The 7,492-nt window shown below is 43.8% G+C and overlaps 1 long non-coding RNA gene across 1 annotated transcript; it reads right to left on the minus strand.

Moving 5' to 3' along the window:
- Nucleotides 1-808: 808 nt before the first annotated feature.
- LOC143840777 (uncharacterized) lies at nt 809-7,169 on the minus strand. The gene is made up of 2 exons (XR_013232402.1): nt 6,761-7,169; nt 809-955 (listed from the first exon to the last, which is right to left on the minus strand). It is a non-coding gene; the product is annotated as an uncharacterized LOC143840777 (long non-coding RNA).
- Nucleotides 7,170-7,492: the final 323 nt, after the last annotated feature.

Genomic DNA, 7,492 nt, shown 5'->3' on the forward strand with positions numbered 1-7,492 from the left:
GACCACCAAAGGGAGAGGAGGTCTGTAGGGCTGCCAAGGGGGATGAGAACAGAGGCTTGGACAGGATGCACCAGCCCTTTTCGCCCCAAGGCTGTCCTAACTGCCATGTCCAACTGCAAATTGCCTCAGAACCCTGACAGAGCTGGCAGGAGGCTGCAGAGTGCTCCCCCTCCTGTGAAGGAGCCTCTGACAGGCCCTGACTGAGGGGAGGGAGATATTTCTGAGAGCAATGCAGGGGAGCCTGAGGGTATTCCTTTTGAGGGGGGGGGCTTTCCCCTACTGCCAAACAGTTGGCTGACAGGGAGGCCACAGAAAAGCCCCTTCTCACTTAAAATACTGCTCTGCCCGGAGGTTAGACACAGCCAAGGCATGTGTCTTTCTTCTTTGCAACTCTCTGCAGGTTTGAGGCCACTGCACATCATTATTCTGCAGATGAAACTGTTTTATTTGTCTCCTGTTTCATCTGCACAACAACCCTGTGCAGTAGGCCTCAACATTCAAGCCCCATGCCCTTACAGACTGGACAACTCCTCCCCTTCCTCTTCCCACTGCCAAGCTCTAGCGCCCGTTGTATTCTTGGATACAACGGGCTTTGCCCCTAGTGTTTTAAATAAAACACAAAAGATTCATTTTAAAAGGGTAACCTGCAATCTGTGTCCAATTACCACTTTACCATGGTAGCACTAAGCATTCATTTGGTGCCATTCACAGCCATTTGTAACGTTTAGATCAATGTTTGATTGTAGTTCCCAATTTTCAATGCACATTTCACAGTCTCTGAAAATAAAATCTACTATTGTCGGTAATATTTATGAAATAATTCAGATTATTTTCCGATCGTTAAAATACACTAGATGCGTTCTGATACGAATTTTCCTCCACGGCATTACTGTTTGTAGTTCCATGAAATCTGAGTTCAGTGTTCAGAGCAGGATAATTGTGTAGTAGACTTGGCCTACAAGATAGAATATACAAAAAGCAAGGAGTCACTGAACCAAACTTAACATATTTATATGCCTCAGAAGATGATTTTCAGAAACTCTTCATTTGATCCTTTAAGAACTATGTTGAAATTCCGAATCTACTTTTGAAGAATTGTTACGATAAGAAACTAAAAGTTTCAAAACAAAAAAAAATGTGTTTTTTACAAGAAAAGAAAAGGCATCTGTTTGGGTCAATAGGTTGTTAATCACCATGACTTTTGTGCAGCCCCACATTGGGAGTGTGCAAGGCAGCCACAGAAAGATTTCCAGAGCTTTCTCACAATTTCCTGCTGAAACCATCACATGACCAGGGCCCATTCTGCATATTTCGGATACTGCACTTTCAATGCACTTTATAAGTAGATTATCTTGTTCCGCACAGGAAAATTCAGAAGCAAAAGCACACTGAAAGTGCATTATCCAACATGTGTAGGACGGGCCCTGGAGGATGGCCTCTCTCTCTCTTGTTGCCAGGAAAAAAGGCTCCGCCTTGTTGTTCTCTTTTCTTCTTCACCTCATTCTTGAGACTAAGGAGACTCGTTTCTCTTAAAAGCTTTTGGTCATCAATGGCCATTCTAGTGACAAATATACTACATTTAAAGAAAAGAGTTCCTGGTATTCCAATTTGTAGCTATGGCTCAAAAGTAGCCACCTCCAGGATTGTGTTGACTGTGGTTTTAAAAGTTGGCGATAAACATCCATTCTCTGAGCCTTATCTGCCCAGGGGGATCACACAACAGAACTGCCTCTGTCATCAATTTACCCCGCTGGCATGGCTTGATAGAGCTGGATACAAAAAGGCTTTATCAAAGGCTTTGGCTGTGCACCGGCCTGAATAAAGGCATCTTTCCCCTTCAACTTCATGGCTTCAGTGGAGTCTCACCTGGAGATACCTTTCAAAAGTTCTCTAGAATGTTCAGAGTGCTCCACCCTCTTCTTTCATGAGCCAGCTCCTTCCTTTAAACCCAGCCTACACATGACAGGGCAGAGCAAGCACTCCTTCCTTCAGTCCTTTCCATGGAGATTGGATATCATGTCTCCTGCTGTCCAGCATCTGTCTCCTGTGTCTCCTGCTGCCCAGCATCTGTCCACCACAGTGACAATTTACTGCACCTACCTAGAGATGCAGGTTCAGGAGGCTCATTGTGCAAGCTGGAGACATTAAACTTGAACGTATGTAAAGGAGCATCTAGGGGAGCTCCACTGCAAATTTGGTGTCTCCAGTATGCATGGGATCCATCCTATGCACTCCTGAACTTCCTAAACATGCTACTGTCACAATAACTGAGGTTCAGGAGTGTATAGAACAGATACTATGTAAACTATGTACAACCAAATCTCACAGGACATCTTCCGAATGCTCCTCTACATGCCCTCCAAATTGTTGCTTTGAAGTTATATAAATGTTTTGATTGAGCAGAGCTAGTCTGTCTTGAATTGTCTCCATTCATGAACTGGCACGAACCTTCATGAATAGCTTGAACATTTATGGAAGGGTCATGCCAGGTGAACTGCCACAAACTTGGCTTTGTGAAGCATAAACCAGCCCAAATTGGTCACAACCTTTCATTCATGAGCTGGTTCATGCCCATCCTTAGTCAGTATTGTCTCTTCTGTGTACAGGTGATCTCCAGGGTTCTAGGCAGACATCTCTCACATCACTTACCACCTGATCTTTTAACCTCTTTTCAGTTATAATCTTTTCATAGAATAGCATCATAGAGTTGGAAGGTACCTCCAGGGTTATCTAGTCCAACCCCATGCAGGAAATTCACAATTACCATCCCACTCACATACCATTTATGCACTGGGAACTTCACTGCTCCAGTTCCCATGCAGGAGTACAAATTGGGGGCGGATGAGGTGCACCGGGCCAAATGCTCCCCCATGCAGGTGCAGGAAGAGGTGGGACAACCTGCCATGACTGAAACTCCAACCTGCAGCCTGGCATGAAACCTCCAGTGCGTAAACCAGGGGTAGTCAAACTGCGGCCCTCCAGATGTCCATGGACTACAATTCCCAAGAGCCTCTGCCAGCGAATGCTGGCAGGGGCTCCTGGGAATTGTAGTCCATGGACATCTGGAGGGCCACAGTTTGACTACCCCTGGCGTATACAGTCACAGTGGCCCCAATTCCATGTCCTGATGATGTCCCCCCTCCCTGCAAAAAAGAGAATCCCTGGCCAGTCTGGGATTTTTATCTTATTTTATTTTATTTGCTTAGCTTCTGAGATCTGATGAGATCAAAGCTATCCTGGGCTATCCAGTTTAGGACATAAAAAGCATCCAACCTTAAAAATCTCTGAAGTAAAAAATGAGGAAAGTATTAGCTTCAAAATCTTTTTCTGAAGCATGATTGGGGTAACAAAATAATGCTATCCCTAGCAGCCAATTTAGAAATTGTCACCATACAATATGTGTGCAGCAGAAGTGAATATTTACTGCCCAGACTACAAAAAATGTGTTCCTCACATGTGATGTATCATAATAGCTATCCTATTAAGCAAGCTGGTGGGAGTAATTGATAGCATGTGCATGCTGTATCATTTTCTACTGATGACTTTTTGGAAGATGAAAAACAAATTGCTCCCCCTCTCCAAGAATGCCCCTGGTTAGGAGGAAAGCGAATTCATTGGTTTGTGATTTGATGTACCTTTTTGTCTGATAAAAGCATTTTTTCTCCAGCAGGTATTTCAGAGTGCCCAAGGCATAGAAACAGGCTATTAATGCTTTCATTTCACAGTGGTATCTACTAGCAGTTGGTCATTGATCTCTCTCCAAGACCAGATCTTGACTGTGGTTTGGACAGCGCACTGTTATGAGCTTTCCTGACATGCCACAGTTGAAGTATCATTTGGAATGATTAATTCCCTAAGTTTGGAATAGACCTTTTATGAAAGCATATTGCAATGGGCATTCCAAGTCCGACGGGTGATTTAACGTCAAGGAGAAAAGAGACACGGATCTGATTTGTACCAAAATTAAATTCTCAGTATAGAATGAGAAACCAGTAGTGTTTCAGCTTCTGGTAAGTACTGTTCATGGTTTACACTAGGGATATACACCAGGAAAAAAAAAAATCATAACTGTTTTGATATGGACCCAATTGGTTTGGGTATACCCAAATCACCTAAATTGCATTTTTGGTATAGTGATTCAGATTCGGGTGATACGAGTACAGTTGAATTGATTTGGCCATGGCCCAACTAACAACTGATATGCAGCGATAAACCTTTCTCCACGGATCAGCTGTTTGGGGTATTTAAATGCCTCTCCCCCCTTAGCGTGGAGCCTGACAAACAGCTGATGATCAGCTTCTCTGATTCAGCTTGTTTAAATGGATGAGAAGCACAAATCAGCTCAGATAAGCCTGGAAAGCATTCAAATCAGCACTGATTCAAATATTTTTGGGCTCACCTGAGTCAAATCACCCATCCCTAGTATTCATCTCTGAAATATTATTTCTCTGAAATAAATAGGGTTGCAAGCCCTTCGCTGGCAACCAGTGGGGAAACAAGCAAAACTATGACGTGAAGCCACAACATTCCTTCCAGTCAAATACTTGGGGCATTTCCGCATTGACAGTAAAATGCAAGTGGCTTCCTGCTGGCCAACGTGGGATGGTAAATCTTGTGTTTGCAGCCCTCCACACAGGGAGACCTTTCCCGCATTTTCCCTCTGCCCCATCAAGGCTTTTTGCCTCCTGATGAGGCTGCAAGGAAAAACAAGACAAATTTCTCCCTCAGCTCCTTGGCTTGTCAATCACAGCAAGCCACCAATTGCAACACAGCAGTTCTCTTGTGGATTGAAACTTTCTTCACCCCCCAGGCTGGATTTTTTTTAAAGGCACTTCCACGTTGCTATGCAGTAATGCCATAACATAGATGCATTTTAAATAAAATCCACACTGCCCCCTTTCTATGGAGAAACACCAGAATGATACAGCATCCCCCCTCCTTTTTTGGTGATTTGAATTTTTTTTTGCACTTTATTTCTGTCTGGGTGGATTTCTGAGATGCTGCACATTGTTCCTGGAGCCCAACAAGACATTATGTGTTGTTTGTAGGGTTTAAAACAAACCATTCAGATCCCTGTAGGATCGGCAGAAGGCAACCAGATCACCTGTCCTATTCCCTTTCCAGCTCATTTCCCATATCCAGAAGACACAAACAGGACTGTTTTTGCATGCCCCAGTTGTGAGAAGGCTGAACAGGTAACTGAAGCCCAGAAAGACATTTAGTGCTAATGGGACGCCTAAAAGCAGTGTGCACACTTGGCTGAATGATCAGGAGAAAGCTGCTAGATCGCCCTCCCCCCTTTTCCAGCTCATTTCCCACCTTCAGAAAACAGAAATGGGACTGTGTTTTACCTGCTTGAACCCAAGAAGACCATGGACGCTTTAAAGAAGATTTTATTTCTCTTTGGAAATTGTAGGTTTGTGGTCCTGCTGCAACATGGACCGCGCCATTTAAAAAAGAAAACTTACTCAAAGCAGGAAATGGAGAGGGGAGGGCAGGAGCGAGGGTGGGACAACTGCAGAGATGATCACGCATTTCCCCCCTCCATACAGTCTTTTCCCTGGTGGCTCACCAATGGCTCACGCATTTTAGGGTGGTAAATCCATTTACCTAGATTTACTGCATCATTCGTGAACTGCCTACTGGACAGCCTTGGGATGTTGGTAACATCATATGGAGGGGACTGAATATGCTGCCAACATTTGGAGGCTGCCCAGCTACATTCTGCACATGCAGAAATGTCCCTGGAATTGTTGTCACTGGATCATTCAACACTAGGAATTTACCCCAATCTCTGTGGTTAAAATCAGTTAAGAAATCTATGGTAACAAGGGGAGGGGATTCCTACAGCATCCCACAATGTGCTAACATCACTTCTAAGTAATGTGATGTTGCTGCTTTGTGGGAAGCTAGTCCCCTTCCCTTTTTTCTCCTGCTTTGAGCAGCAGTGAGGGGGAGGATGGAGACCAGCATCAGAAGGTTGCCCATGAAAGCAGGTAGCCTTGCAATTCTACTTTGAAAGAAGAAGCCATCCAAGCAAGAATCTAGCAGTAAGAGCACACCACAATTTCTTGCCCAAATTGCAACTGTTGTGTTGTCTAAGGATCAGGCGGAACAGCACTAACTCCAGAGCAATCTCTGGTTTCTAATGGTAATTTCTGATTGTTCTATGAGGAGGTGAATTTGCAACAGGATCTGACTCAACTGGGAAATCAAGTACTATGTGAAATGTTTTCCTTGGGGCTAGCAGAAAATAGCTGCAATGGAAAGCTAGGCCTACACAAATTATATTTGTAAATAAATAGGGTTTTTAAAAAGCAGTTTTAATTTTAAAACTAGCAATGTGAGTAGGATTAATTTATTCATTACTAAAATTTAGCAAATTTGTAATTACTCAGCCCACTAGGCTGAAACCTGCTGGGCACGGCCGATTCCATGTGGCAAACCACAGAGAGGAGTGTATTTAGACCTGGACGACATATCACACTTGCCTCGTGGGGACCAACCTGAATTTGCCTCTTTAGAAATTCAAAGGTCACGGTAATCAAAGAAAGCTGGTGGGGCTTGAAATGTTTGTGTGGGGTCTCATTCGACCTTTTATTTCTGATAGGTTCTCAATGTTTGTTCTTTTAGGTTAAATGGAAAGCGATAGAAATAATTACAAAGTTAAATATCCGTTTGTTTCATTTTAGTCAAAAGATTCTTGTTTTTTTTTTTGTTTCTGATACATTTTACTTGTATAGATTATGGAGATTGATACCTGTAGTTTCAGAGCGTGTGTTGGCGGCCCACTGTCCTCGTGTCCTTTGACCACTCAGGCCTTTGACTGCTCTTGTCTTCTTTTCCCAGATCCTCCATTTCTGATTCCTATGGAAGATCGGCTACTAGAGATGATGTAGTGTAAGGCCCAGAGAGATCAAGATTCCTCTTCCCAGAGAGTACAAGGAAAGGCAAAGATTCAAATACATTCAGGTTTCTTTCTACATGAGGGGAAAGCCTTCAGGGACCTTCCACAGGTATTATCTACAGGAAGGCCACAGCCTGCAAGCTTGTAGAGCTGTCTCCAGCAACGATCAGAAGGTCTTACTAGTTGATAAATCATCCACAACACATGATTGTTCCCAATTATCTATCTGGTGAACATCAACATGAGTCTTAAACACCCCAAAACTCCATGGTTTCCATAGAACTTGTGAATGCTAAAGCATCATAAAGTGCTGAATTATGACATCACTCCCAGGTTGTGCTGGAAGTTGCATTATTGCACGAGGATGATGGTTGCACTCCCTTAAGTTCCTACTCCCCCCCATCTCCTACCAGTTGTCAGATCATACCTGGCAACCCTATAGCCTACATTCTCCCATCAGTATAAGGTTGCCATCTATGGGTTGGGAAATTCCTGGAGATTTCTGGGTTAGGCCCTGGGGAAGGTGAGTCTTGGGGACTGGAGGGGACTGGAGAGAGAGAGGTCTTTCCAGGTGTTGGGAAAACC

Source organism: Paroedura picta, chromosome 6 (assembly GCF_049243985.1).
Source record: "Paroedura picta isolate Pp20150507F chromosome 6, Ppicta_v3.0, whole genome shotgun sequence".
NCBI classification, from domain to species: domain Eukaryota; kingdom Metazoa; phylum Chordata; class Lepidosauria; order Squamata; family Gekkonidae; genus Paroedura; species Paroedura picta.